This window comes from Notolepis coatsorum (genome assembly GCF_963971535.1).
Source record: "Notolepis coatsorum genome assembly, chromosome: 6".
Classification (NCBI taxonomy): domain Eukaryota; kingdom Metazoa; phylum Chordata; class Actinopteri; order Aulopiformes; family Paralepididae; genus Notolepis; species Notolepis coatsorum.
Window position 1 is genome coordinate 181,924,854 of NC_140170.1, and position 14,446 is coordinate 181,939,299.

A 14,446-nucleotide genomic window follows, 5' to 3' on the forward strand; every position below is an offset into this window, starting at 1 on the left:
AATGGGTACAATATACAGTACGGCAATACACACAATTGTTAAGGGGATGTAGACCAGAGAAAGACGTTTGTCTTGTTTACACCAGGGTCCCCCATTTTCAATTCATAGTGACATTTATGACATTACACAACATACATGACATCATGACATTTATACATGACATACAGGTATATTGTACTGTTACATTTGTGACATATATATGATATGCAAATATCATATGCCCTTTCATTCAGTGTGTATACAGTGATATATATATATAAATAACATTTAATAATAAATATAATAATAATACAAAACAATAATACATACAACTAATAATAAATCAATAATAATAAATACATATATTTAATAATAATGTATATTTAAATATATATACACACACACACACACACACACACACACACACACACACACACACACACACACACACACACACAAACACACACCAAACATACAGTAGGCTACAGTAACTGCTGGCTGCTACATGATGGTAGAGGAGCAGCGGCGGAAGTAACTAGAGAGGCTGAAAACCCACAGTTCTTGGCCGACTGATGGGAGCCGAATCCCGGATCCGAGTTTTCTGATGAATACCCTAAAACATGGAGGTCGCGAACGCAATTTATACGCATGGAAGTATTGCCCATTACGCCATAACGAATCATTAAAAAAATATACCGTTAACTGGAATATGTTGTGTGTGCCTTTACACATATGTTGGATTATGTAATTGGTTTGTCATTAAAAACCAATAATAATCGCTCGCATCGCTGACCAGAGCTCTCTCAGATTCAAAGTTTTAATTGCAGCCTGGAACAAACATGTTTCGGAACCAATGTGTAACTAGACAGTTACAATATAACATTTATATTAATTAACCCAGTTAATGCCTTAAGAGTAAGAGTCTGGTGGTCAATGTCACCTCGGATTGCTACGGAAATGTTGTGTCTTACTAATAATAACTAATTCCTTGGTCAATAGAAGTCTCTGTGATACTTTCTGAATATGATTTGGGAACATCAAATGGGCAGGGTTATAATAGAAGAAAGACAGTGTAAACAATATAATTAACTCTGAATATAATAATGAGGAAAAATAAACAGGATACACAACAAGGTGCATGAGATGAGGTTATATGTAGAACATGGTACAGTTACAGTAAGTGGGGAGTGCGTCATGGTACAGTTACAGTAAGTGGGGAGTGTAAACACTAAACAGTGATCTAAACAGTTTCTGACAGCTGGGCTGTGTTGAACTTGTCACATGAAATAACGTTATATGAATAAACCGCGAAATAACATAACGTGTTATAATAATATAATGTTATATAACGTTACAATGTACAGTTTCTGACAGCTGGCTGTGTTGTGAAATGTGCATAACGTTATGAATAAACCGCGAAGTCACGCGAAATAACGTTATACGCGAATCTGGTAGTACATTTCTTTTTATCTTCTTGAACATTACATCCGCCTTTTACCGCGTGATGAGCTAAACCAATCAGAGAGGGGCTTCGCTCAACCAATCAGAGAGGGGTCTGCAGAAATGGAGCTCAACCAATCAGAGAGGGGTCTGCAGAAATGGAGCTACGAAAAGTAGAGACGCGTAATTTACATGATGTACCAAATATGTTTTTTGTTTCAGATTTTTATCATCAATTACTAACGTCCTCGTATGAAACCCTCCAACTAGACTCTGTCTGGAGGAGGGATATACCAGACCTGGAAAGTGACTTTGATTGGCAAGAAGCCTGGGCAAATGTCCGACTTACATCAAGGAACCCGGAAAATCAACAAATCAATCTTAACTATATTCACAGGACATACTTGACTCCTATAAGACTGAACAGAATGGGTCTTAAACAAGACTCCAAATGCTCCCAATGTACAAATGGGGATGAAGGGACATTTATGCACATGTACTGGGACTGCCCACCAGTTAAGATATTCTGGAAAGATGTGACCCAACAATTATCAAAACTCGTATCTTGGAATATACCTGTACACCCCTCTGTACTACTATTGAATGATGTTTTTGAGTTTGCAGTACATCCACAGCTAAAGAGATTGGTTTTATCGGGTATCACAGTAGCTAAAACGCTGATCGCATCACGCTGGTTTCAACCGGAAAAAATGTGCCAGAAAGTTTGGTTTCTTACATATCTCGATGTGATTTATCAAGAAATATCTACAGCAAGAATTCTGGGTCTCAATGAATCCAAAATGACAATGTGGTTAGAAGTGGTGGAGAGAATAAAAGCTAGCTTATAATGGTAGTGTCTGGTTAGGAGCGAGGGATAATGGAGGTACTATCCAAAGAGGGGTCCGGGAGGGGGGGGTTCGAGCTGGAGCATATGTGTGTAGGTTTTTAGATAACAGGTATTAGGGGTATATCCTGTATAAGACATTGGTATAAATGGTAATTTCGTTGGATATACACTGTGTATTAATGCTTGTGTATCTTATCGTGTGTTGTCATGTTTGTTTATATGTGTGTTTAAAAAATAATTAAAAAATAAAATACAAAAAAATGTACCAAATATGTGACTAATAAAACTTGAACTTGAACATTAATATATCCAGAATATACTGTGCTCTGGGTGTAATATATACATAATATACGGGAGACTCTGGGTGTAATATATACTACATTATATTGGGCTCTGGGTGGAATATACTTGGCTCTATGTGTAATATACACAGAATGGACTGGGCTCTGGATGTAATATACAGAATACTGGATTCTGGGTGAAATATACAGAATATACTGGGCTCTGGCTGTATACAGAATATGCAAATGTTCTTATGAAAGGAGTTTCAATGAATGAAGATTTTTGTTTTTGGATGTTCATCCTTGCCACACAATTCATTAATTTGCAACGAGAAACCATTATAATTTATTGTGTTTTGATTTTTCCATAGAAGAGGCCAGTGGTAGACATCTATCGGACTGTGAAGCTCTGTATCTCCCCCCCCCTGTACCCCCCCCCCCCCCCCATGCTGCTTTGACACCTGAATTTCCCCAAGGGGATTAATAAAGGATCATCTTATTATCTTATCTCATTTTATCACACACAGGTGTCTTGATATGGTTTTATGTCGCCATCTAGTGGTAAAATCACAACATTGTAAATTATAATAATGCAAATCCAAGGCCGCGGAGGTTTTGATTGATTGATTGAAAACTTTATTAACAGATTGCAGAATCATGGGTACAATCAGTGGCGGACTGGGACACAAATTCAGCCCGGGACATTCAGTCGCACCAGCCCACACACCGGCCCACGCACCGGCACTCATGACATTAGTTGCTTGCCGTTCAATCAACATCGAAAGATCCCCCACTTCCTCCCAGACACCCATTCCAAGAGCTTGCTCTCTCTCTCTCTCTCTCTGGGCCCTTTCTCACTCACGCTATTCGTTTCTATTTCGTTCCGTTCTGCCCGTTCCGAGATCTGATTCGAACTCCCCCCCCCCCCTCTCCCCCTCTGGTTTGTGTACACACTTCAGTCTGGGTGCGCTCTGGGTTTTGTTTACGGTTTGCGTTTTGAGCTTGTAAGCTTGCCGTGGTTTTTGCTGTCGCCTATGAGCCAATGAACACAAGGGTATACTTGCGTCATCTAGTACGCGACAAGTCGTTCAATAACACAGACAAGTCGATTTCATACACAGATCAAGAGACGCAATGGAGATGGAGACCTTCATGATGATGTGTCTACTCTTTTGGAAGCAATTCCAGAAACGAAATCGAGGAACCAGCAATCGAGGTGTCACTGCCACTGCCGACATATCTCAACGACGGACTACAAACGACCACAACCGTCGGCGTCAGCAGCAGCGACGGCTATTTTCTCTAATCCATCAACCTTCCAGCATTTTGATTGAGGCCTGCATGTGTATACAGAGGCGAGCTGCTCGCCTCAGGCGATTTCACGAGAGCGAAGCAGTGGCAATAACTGATTTTCTTCTGGTGCTAAAACAACAATTGCGTTCATCAACAAGGTGAGAAGCAGACCTTTCTATAGCCTTGTCCATTGTACTCGTCTGTTGTTCATAAAGAGGGCAAATATCAGTTATAAAATCAGTGTCTGCTTATATTTGCATCTTAAGTCAGTACGTTACTGTAATGTCTTGCTTTCATTCGATCGACATCTGCAAAATATTGGTATGCCCTTATAATGACTGAAACAATCCATTTAGCTACTGTACTTGTATGAATCTCAACTAGATAACTGCACCTTGCACATACATAACCCTAGGCTCTGTTACCATACTGTATACTTTGAACTCTGTTGCCTATACTCTATTTCTATACATATAACTCAATCAATTTATACCTCCTACCTCTCACTGTCTCACTGTCTACTACTGGCATGATGAACCTGTGATTTGACATTATATATTATTATTAGCTTTGTTGTTGTGTTCAATGTCACTCCAGGAAGCTACACAGACCCCCCCCCTCCCCCTGAGGAATGCAGGAGAGACGTTTATATTTTTGAATATACTAATGTATACTAATGTACTTTCTATTCTACCTCAGGAGCGTATGGGTTCGACCGAGGCCTGGTGTGTGGTGGCAGCATGTCTTGGCTAGCTGGGGCGATCCGGAATGGCTACACAATTTCCGGATGAGGAAAACTACATTCATGGAGTTGTGTGGTATACTTAGGCCACATCTACAACGAGACGCAACCAGGAGGAGTCCAGTGCCTGTGGAACAGCGTGTGGCTATATGCATCTGGAGATTGGCCACAAACGTGGAGTTTCGGTCCATTTCCCACTTATTTGGTATTGGTCTATCGACAGCTTGTGCTATAACCAACAATGTTGCCTCTGTAATTATGGACAAGATGCTCTCCCTCTATATTAGATCACCATCTGAACATGAATTGAAGAGCATCATTCAAGGGTACAGTGACCGGTGGGGTTTCCCACAATGTGGTGGGGCTATTGATGGGACCCATATTGGCATTTTAGCGCCACCAGACGCCCCTGCAGAGTATTATAACCGTAAGGGGTTCTACTCCATCATTCTGCAAGGTGTGGTAGACTATCGACTGAGGTTCTGGGACATAAATGTGGGTTGGCCAGGCAGAGTGCATGACGCAAGAGTGTTTGGGAATTCCAATGTTTATGACCGGGGTCAGAGTGGCACACTGTTCCCCAATCTCACAAAGAGGATTGAGGGTGTAGATGTCCCTGTAGTGATTCTAGGTGATGCTGCCTACCCACTCCTCACATGGTTGATGAAACCATACCCAGAGGGCAATGCAACTCCTGCACAGAAAACATTCAACTACCGGCTCAGCAAAGCACGCATGACCGTTGAGCGTGCATTTGGCCGTCTCAAAGGAAGATGGAGGTGTTTGATGAAGAGATACGATTGCCACATTGCAAATATCAACACCACCGTGGCAGCTTGTTGCATACTTCACAATTTTTGTGAGGTACACAATGAGGAGTATGTTGACGACTGTGACGTTGGCATTGGCAGAGACAATGAAGAGCGGGATCCATGCGGGGCGAACGGCACTGCCACTGCCCACGCCACAAGAGATGTCCTGTGCACCTACTTCCATGATGCTTAAAGGCACATCAAACAGCATTAAATACAGTGACACTCTCAAGGGGCTTTTTTCTAGAATATCACATGTTGTTTTTCAATTGTTTTTCATTGTGGTGTTCTATTGTCAGTATTATGTTTTTTTCAATAAATGTATCCAATCCCAGATTATGTGGACCTCATCTTGACCCTAATACAAGGCAACACTTAACAGCCAAAATAAAACACATGCTTGGTCAGTTGGCTGCTGTCATTAATTACTGATAAAGTCTTGTCTCAGGGATCTCTGTTTCAGAAGATCCAAGCTAACAAGATTATGGCTAGCAGTGTCCATTGAATTGAATGCAGACATTATTAAGGCAGACATTATAATGTACTCTAGTCATTCACACACAAATCAAGCACTCCAGACATTATAATAATGTTGTTGCCAGACATTCAAGGTTAGATGGTATCCATTGTCTGCCTAATGGCGGGGAGGAACTACATTAATTCTAGTCATTCACACACAAATCTGCACATCTGCCTCAAGTCACATTCCATTCAGACACAAATCAAGCACTCCAGACATTATAATAATGTTGTTGCCAGACATTCAAGGTTAGATGGTATCCATTGTCTGCCTAATGGCGGGGAGGAACTACATTAATTCTAGTCATTGACAACACAAATCTGCACATCTGCCTCATAAGTCACATTCCATTCAGACACAAATCAAGCACTCCAGACATTATAATAATGTTGTTGCCAGACATTCAAGGTTAGATGGTATCCATTGTCTGCCTAATGGCGGGGAGGAACTACATTAATTCTAGTCATTCACACACAAATCTGCACATCTGCCTCAAGTCACATTCCATTCAGACACAAATCAAGCACTCCAGACATTATAATAATGTTGTTGCCAGACATTCAAGGTTAGATGGTATCCATTGTCTGCCTAATGGCGGGGAGGAACTACATTAATTCTAGTCATTGACAACACAAATCTGCACATCTGCCTCATAAGTCACATTCCATTCAGACACAAATCAAGCACTCCAGACATTATAATAATGTTGTTGCCAGACATTCAAGGTTAGATGGTATCCATTGTCTGCCTAATGGCGGGGAGGAACTACATTAATTCTAGTCATTGACAACACAAATCTGCACATCTGCCTCATAAGTCACATTCCATTCAGACACAAATAAGGCACCAATCAAGCACCAATGTGCTCTATAGTAATTGAAATGTATTATAATGTTTACCACTCCTGCCTAATGGCCGAATAGATGACAAGGGTAGATTAAAGCTGGTATGATTATTCAGAACAGAGGATGGTCTCTCACTTCACCAACTGTTTTAACTACAACACTCTGTAACTGTTTTATAGTGATACTATAATATTGAATCCTTCATTTGCCAGACTGGACCATTATCCCTTTCACTTCAGTTAAATAACAGTGACATTAAACTATGTATCCCTTAAACCAGGGGTGGCCAACCAGTCAGAGACTAAGAGCCACAAAAAAATGACTGTGGTACCACAAAGAGCCACACCATATACCAGCGTTTCTCAACCTTTTTTTTCAGTCACGGCACCCTTCATGTGTTTATAGGTCTCACCCTCTGGCCTCTGAAGTTGCTAATGTCTTTTTTATTTGGGCCTCACAGGGTTAAAAGTACCCTGTGAGACCCACGGTTGCAAAATTACAAAATCACTTTTAGCCATTTAAAAAAATAATGTTTATTTAAAAAAATTTAAAGGGGAACTATTAACTATTATACTACTATTTACTATTTCTTTCACTATTTGGGCACTTTTACACAATTCCTGTGAGTCTATGGAACACCTAGGTTTTTTTTAAAAAAAAAATGCATTGTTTTGTATTTCTAATCAAGTACTAAAAACCGCATTTTTCTACCTCAAGAACTTAAGCCGTTTTGAGGCTGGGCTCCAACCACTGTGTGGCCTGGTGCCAACTGCCACATCAACTGCCACATTATTATGCAGCTGAGAAATCTCTGACATCACAGATATGCACATTTTCAGATGATTCAGTTCAGTGAGGGTGAATATTGTGAGAGGAGAATTGGAAGAATTCGCCAATATGAGAATTAGAGACATATATCCTATTAATATAAGTCCACATAGCTAAGAAACAATGGTAAACACTGAAAAAAGCCATTTATAAGATAGTTCCCCTTTAAGCACATGTATAGTCAATTGGTCCTGTTGTTCAGCCTCACAATGCTATTTGATAGTAAATGTGTTTATATGTCCCACCCTCTGGCCTCTGAAGTTGCTAATTTCTTTTTAATTTGGGCCTCACAGGGTTAACCTCTTAAGCCTGAGATATACAGTAAAAGTGTATATTTTCAGCATTATGTTTGTTTACCAATTATTTTAACTGTTATTAGTGAAATATAAGATTATAGAAATCTCAGGGCATTGAGTCGGAAACCGGCGCATATTGACAGGAGGAAGTGGCACAGCCAAAAGTGAGTGTAGCCTTTTGAAGGAAGAGACTCAGGGCTTTAAAATTTCGAAAAACTACCCTACCCAGCTCACACCAGCCCCTGTCAATCATCTGACTTCTGGATTTACTTTTTAATTTCTCTTATTTTTTGGGATTATCTCCCACAAACCTGAACGTTATTGCCATAAAACAGAACGCAGTTAGTTTCTCTACCTTTCTGTGAACGTCTTGCAAAAAACGGTGTTGCAATATGATGAAAAATGGTGGAGAAATTTACATTATAAAAAAGATGGCCGAATTCAGTACTGTATCTACAAAACCTTCTGTTTAATCATCTTCCCTTTATTCATTTGCTTAGATTTTTCAGGTCTGGTCAATTTTAGCATGGTGTTATTTACAGTCAAAGATATTTTTTTTTTAAATAGAATTGATATTCTCCTTTGGTTCAATTTACTCAAGCTTAGTAACAGACACACTATTTCTGACACTGATCCATATGTCCCTAGATTCAGATACCAAGAACATGCAAATGGACCATTTAAAAAAAAAATTAAATGTTTATTCTACGTCCTTATGGAATGAGTGACATAAAAAAAAAAAAGTAATAAAAAAAAAAAAAAAAGTAAAAAAAAATAAAAAAAAATATATTTTTTTTATTTTTTTTTATTTTTTTTTATGGATGGAAGAGCCGCACATTGACGGGCAAAGAGCCGCATGCGGCTCGCGAGCCGCGGGTTGGCCACCCCTGCCTTAAACGATTCCTATTTTTTTCAGTATCAGGGAAATTAAATCTAAAATGTACAAACTAGCAAATTCTTAACAGTGCATAGTAATAAGTCGATGCAAATCTTTCCAATGTGAGGTATCAAGAGGTTTATTTGTTAAAAAAAATAGATAAGACATATGCATGGTAAAAAAAAAAGACATGCTAGGTTCCTATTATTGCAAAATAGAATAATAAAATAGAATACAATAGGCAGGCATTGAAAAAATAATAGATGACAAGATATGCATGGGGGGGAAAAAAGACATGCTAGGTTCCTGAGAAACTGGTTCTTATGTACACTACTATGCTATATACAATTTACAGTGTCTGTCTATTAGTGTGCAAAATATATCTAAAATGTACAAACTAGCAAACTCTTAACAGTGCATAGTAATAAGTCGATGCAAATCTTTCCAATGTGAGGTATCAAGAGGTTTATTTGTTAAAAAAAATAGATAAGACATATGCATGGTAAAAAAAAAAGACATGCTAGGTTCCTATTATTGCAAAATATAATAATAAAATAGAATACAATAGGCAGGCACTACTATGCTATATACAATTTACAGTGTCTGTCTATTAGTGTGCAAAATATAATAACAAAATAGAATACAATAGGCATTGAAAAAATATGGATGACAAGATATGCATGGTAAAAAAAAAGACATGCTAGGTTCCTATTATTGCAAAATATAATAATAAAATAGAATACAATAGGCAGGCACTACTATGCTATATACAATTTACAGTGTCTGTCTATTAGTGTGCAAAATATAATAACAAAATAGAATACAATAGGCATTGAAAAAATATGGATGACAAGATATGCATGGTAAAAAAAAAGACATGCAAAATAAAACATAATATAACTGTTAAGGCACCTAGTTTTACTCAAATGAACAGTTTAAAAAATGTGCAGAGGGATGGGGGAGAAAGAAGGGCAACACCTTTCCTTCTACAATCATTAGAGCCTGTGATAGGTAGATGGTTCTCCAAAGTTCTCATAATTTTGAGGGGCAGGAGGCTGTGGGTGTGCAGTGCGCTGCGATTCAAACATAGTGCACATCATCCTCATGAAGGCCACGTTCTCTCGCTCTGCTCTGTGTCCAGCAAGCTCGTTCTCTCGCTCTATTCTGCGGTCAGCCCGCTCGCTCTCTTGGGATGATCTGCGGTCTGCCTCCTCGTTCTCCGCTCTGCGTTCTCCCTCTCGTGCTCGCTCAGCGCGCTCGACCTCTCGCTTCCACAGGTCCTCGCGCTGCTGTGCCTCTCGCTCTGATCTCACGTCCAAACTTCTTGCTTCTCGCTCTGAACGCAGATCCTCTGCTTGGGAGAAATCCAGGCATCTCTTGTTGGTCAGGTCTATAAAGGCACCCACACTGTCTCTTTCATCAGCAGTCCTCTTCCGCCGGGTGTTGGGACTTGGGCCATCTGAAACTCCTGTATATATGCAAGCAAAAATATAAAATTAATTGAAGGCAGGCTACAACCAAAATATCACTTTTTGTGTGGGCAGTTAGTGTATTTGTATAAAACCAACTACAGTAACTTTGCATAATGCTAAAACACAGGTTTTGGCCACAGACTGACCAGGCAGACACTGAAGGCATGAGAATATAGATGAATATAATTGCTAAAAACTTTGTACTTACCGATTAGCAGGTTGGCGGAAGGACTGACGTCTCTCTCACCAGCAGTCGACTGTGTGTCCAGCAGTCGACTTCTCTTGCGTCGGTTGTCTGGACTAGGACCTGGGCCATCAGAAACACCTGTATGCAAAAAAATATATAAAATTAATTGAAGGCAGGCTACAACCAAAATATCACTTTGTTGACTATGTGGGCAGTTAGTGTATTTGTATAAAACCAACTACATAATATATGCCGTCTAATCACTGCCCTGTAGAACAGAATGAAATACAGTAACCTTGCATTGATTGAAAACTTGATTGAAAACGTTATTAACAGATTGCAGAATGGGTACAATACACACACAATTGTTAAGGGGATGCAGACCAGAGAAAAAACGTTCGTCTTGTTTACATCATGAAAATAGATGAATATAATTGCTAAACGTGTACTCACATGGACTCGATGGTATGTCGACCAAAGGTAGTGTGTTCTCCACATCTTCTGACTGAACAACGGGGGGGTCACTGGACGGTTTGCTGTTGAGAATGTTGTCCACTGCCTCGTACCACTGAAATTTGTCCTTCTCATCAGACGAGCTGCCAGATTTACGCACCACATCTCGTACTCGTAAATATTGCAGCCGCAACTTCTTCACTTTGGCTCGACACTGCTCGACCGATCTTCTGAATCCGTGCACAGCCAGATGATCGGCGAATTTTCCATAAATTTCCGAATTTTTATGCGTCTTGTCCAGCTGTTGCTGAATGCTCTCATCAGCCCAAAACGCTAGCAAGCACTCAATTTCGGCAGTTGACCACAGTGAACCTTTGCTTGTCATGTTTGCTAAATCGATGTTGCTTGGTCGAATAGTTATGACGTTATGTCAGCACCAGGTGCCACGCCCGTGAATAGGTACAAGCTCGCAAGCCACACCCCCCGTTCTCCCCGGGGCCGAATCGGAGACCACCTCTGCCAGGTGATCCCGTTCAGCGGGGGGTGAAACGAATCAGCGCCGACTCGCACCCCGAAAGGGGTGAGTGAGAACACTGCCCCCCGTGCTCCGGGACGGTGATTCGATACAAAAGGCTGAGTGTGAAAGCCCCCTCTCTCTCTCTCTCTCTCTCTCTCTCTCTCTCTCTCTCTCTCTCTCTCTCTCTCTCTCTCTCTCTCTCTCTCTCTCTCTCTCTCTCTCTCTCTCTCTCTCTCTCTCTCTCTCTCTCTCTCTCTCTCTCTGTGTGTATGTGTCTCTCTGTGTGTGTGTGTGTGTCTCTCTCTGTGTCTCTCCCTCTCTCTTTCTCTCTCTGTGTGTCTGTCTGTCTGTCTGTTTGGACTGGGCTCTCTCTCTCCCCTCAGGGTCAGCTGTGCTGGACTGGGCACTCTCTCTCCCCTCAGGGTCAGCTGTGCTGGACTGGGCTCTCTCTCTCCCCTCAGGGTCAGCTCAGCTGTGCTGGACTGGGCTCTCTCTCTCCCCTCAGGGTCAGCTGTGCTGGACTGGGCACTCTCTCTCCCCTCAGGGTCAGCTGTGCTGGACTGGGTGCTCTCTCTTTCCTCAGAGTCAACTGCATAAGAAGAACATCAGCAATCAATAATAATGGCTTGAATTCATACAGCGTTTTTCAGCCTTTTGAAAACACCCAAAGTAGTAGTAGTAGTAGTAGTAGTAGTAGTAGTAGTAGTAGTAGTAGTAGTAGTAGTAGTAGTAGTAGTAGTAGTAGTAGTTTATTCAGTCATCATCTCACACAATACAATATACACCATCATTTAACAATATTTGATTTTACAGTGACTGAGAAGGTACAGACTGAAGCAATGCTTATATAGCCTATGCCTGTCCTATATTCTTAACAAACATTTTAAAAATTAAGACTCCAAAACAGTATTCTAAAAGAAAATAGCAAAAAAAAAAAACAGTATTATTCACCCTTGTAGTTTTCAAAAATAGCTTTACAAACCATTTTCTTAAAAACCAAAAGCGAATTACTCATTCTTAACTGTATATCAGCATTGTTCCACAAAGCGCTTCACAGAAACCATCAAGCATTCACACTCACACAGTCATACGCTACTGGTGGTCGTGAGCAGCATCAGCAAACACAGCTTCCCTGTGGCAGACTGACGGAATCATGTCTGCTATTCAGCGCCAACCACCATCAACAACCTTCATAAATACATTCAACATTAATGGAATAGGCTAACTACCAACTTAGCTGTAGCAGTTAGCTGTTATATGCAATCACATTTGTTTAACTACGGGGTAGTAGTTGACCTAGTTGTTAGCTTAAGCTAGTTAGCTGTGGTTATCTACAAACATGTAGATGAGACTAATCGAGAACATGGCTAACTGTTGGGAATTCTAAGGTACATCTTATTTAAGCATGTAAAATGGCAACTAATCAATTCAATCAATTAGATTACCAATATTATATCAACATGAAAATTTGAAAGGGAACATAATAGTATTTTATTTGAGTATTTACTATTATAATATTAGTAGCCAATTAATTTGCAGCCCGTCCTAGGTTCTGATTGGCTCTCTAGGTTAGCACTTTAGCTTCTGATGCTGTGGTGGGCACTAGTCCTAACATTGCTAACTAAACTTTTAGTCAGAGAAAAAACGTCACGAGTCACGACTATTTACGTCCACGTGCTGTAAGGAATCAGGAATACGGAAAGCACATTGTCTTGTAATAGAATGACTGAAATCACTGCAAGAACTAGTATAGGCTAGCTAGCCCTCATGAACCGGCACACACCAACAGTAGAATATGCACTAGGCTACTGCACGCACCTGTCATGTTACTGTTGGTTCCTTCCACTTGAACTTCATCATCATTAGCAGCAGCAGCTACTCTAACGCCAGCCCTTCCTCTACTAAACATGTCTGTAATTTTAGAACATTTTTCTGCGTCTTTTACTAGCAATTCTAGCTTTTTCAGCTCCACCCTTTCTTTTTTTGCATTCTCCATTTCTGCGCTTCTAGGCCTACTCGCGGTTGGGAGGAAACGTGAATCTCATTCACTGATGTCTCATGTCTCATTCAAGACTGGCTAACAAAAGCATGTCTTTCACTTAACACCAAGAAAACAGTGTGTATGATGTTCACAAAGTCACCAGTAGAGGTCACTCACTCTAATGTGTTTCTGTGAGAGGCGGAGCTGGACATTGTACATTAATTCAAGTATCTTGGGGTCACATTGGACTCTACATTGACCTTCAAAAAGTAATGTGAAGAAAGTGACAAACACAGTCAAGTTTAACATCGAAAACTTCAGGCAGATCAGGCCCTGCCTGCCAGTTAATGCTGCAAGGATGTTTCTGCATTCAATGATTTTATCACACATCGAGTACTGTTTTATCAACTGGTCTCTTTCATATGTCACTACTCTTACACCAATAGGATTACTCTACAAAAAAGCCATAAAAGTATTTGATAGGAAACCAATTTCATTTCATCACTGTAATGTTTTAGAAAAACATAACATGCTAAGTTTCTAGAATTTCCAAGTTTTCAAATATACTTGCTTCATGTACAAGGTTCTGCATGGACTTGCCCCTCCCCCATTGAATGAGTTCATCCAACAGAAAGGAGACACTGGCATTACCACCAGGGCCATCAGTAGAGGGGACTGTAAGTTGCCTTTTCGGTATACTACCATTGCAAAAACTGTGTTCTCTGTTAAAAGTGGTAACTACTGGAATAGCCTACCAGTTGTGATTAGAGAGTGCCCTACATACTCCATGTTCAAGACCCATCTTAAACTGCATCTTAAGGCAAACCAGAACTGTGATCATTTTTAATCTGATTTAGTTTATGCAACTTGTTTATTGTTTTATTGCCCGCCCACACACTGGCCCACACACCGGCCCACATAATGGCCCACACACCGGCCCACATACGGCCCACACACTGGCCCACACACTACACCGGCCCACACACTACACCGGCCCACACACTACACCGGCCCACACACTGGCCCACACACTGGCCCACACACCGGCCCACACACTGGCCCACACACCGGCCCAC

At 40.7% G+C, this 14,446-nt stretch overlaps 1 protein-coding gene across 1 annotated transcript in view; it reads right to left on the minus strand.

Annotated features, from left to right (window-relative positions):
* The window catches only part of LOC311231231 (histone H3.2), a gene marked incomplete at its 3' end in the record, with an annotated part of 410,556 nt that overhangs the window by 51,712 nt on the left and 344,398 nt on the right, over positions 1 to 14,446 (minus strand). The gene's annotated exons all lie outside the window — the stretch shown is intronic.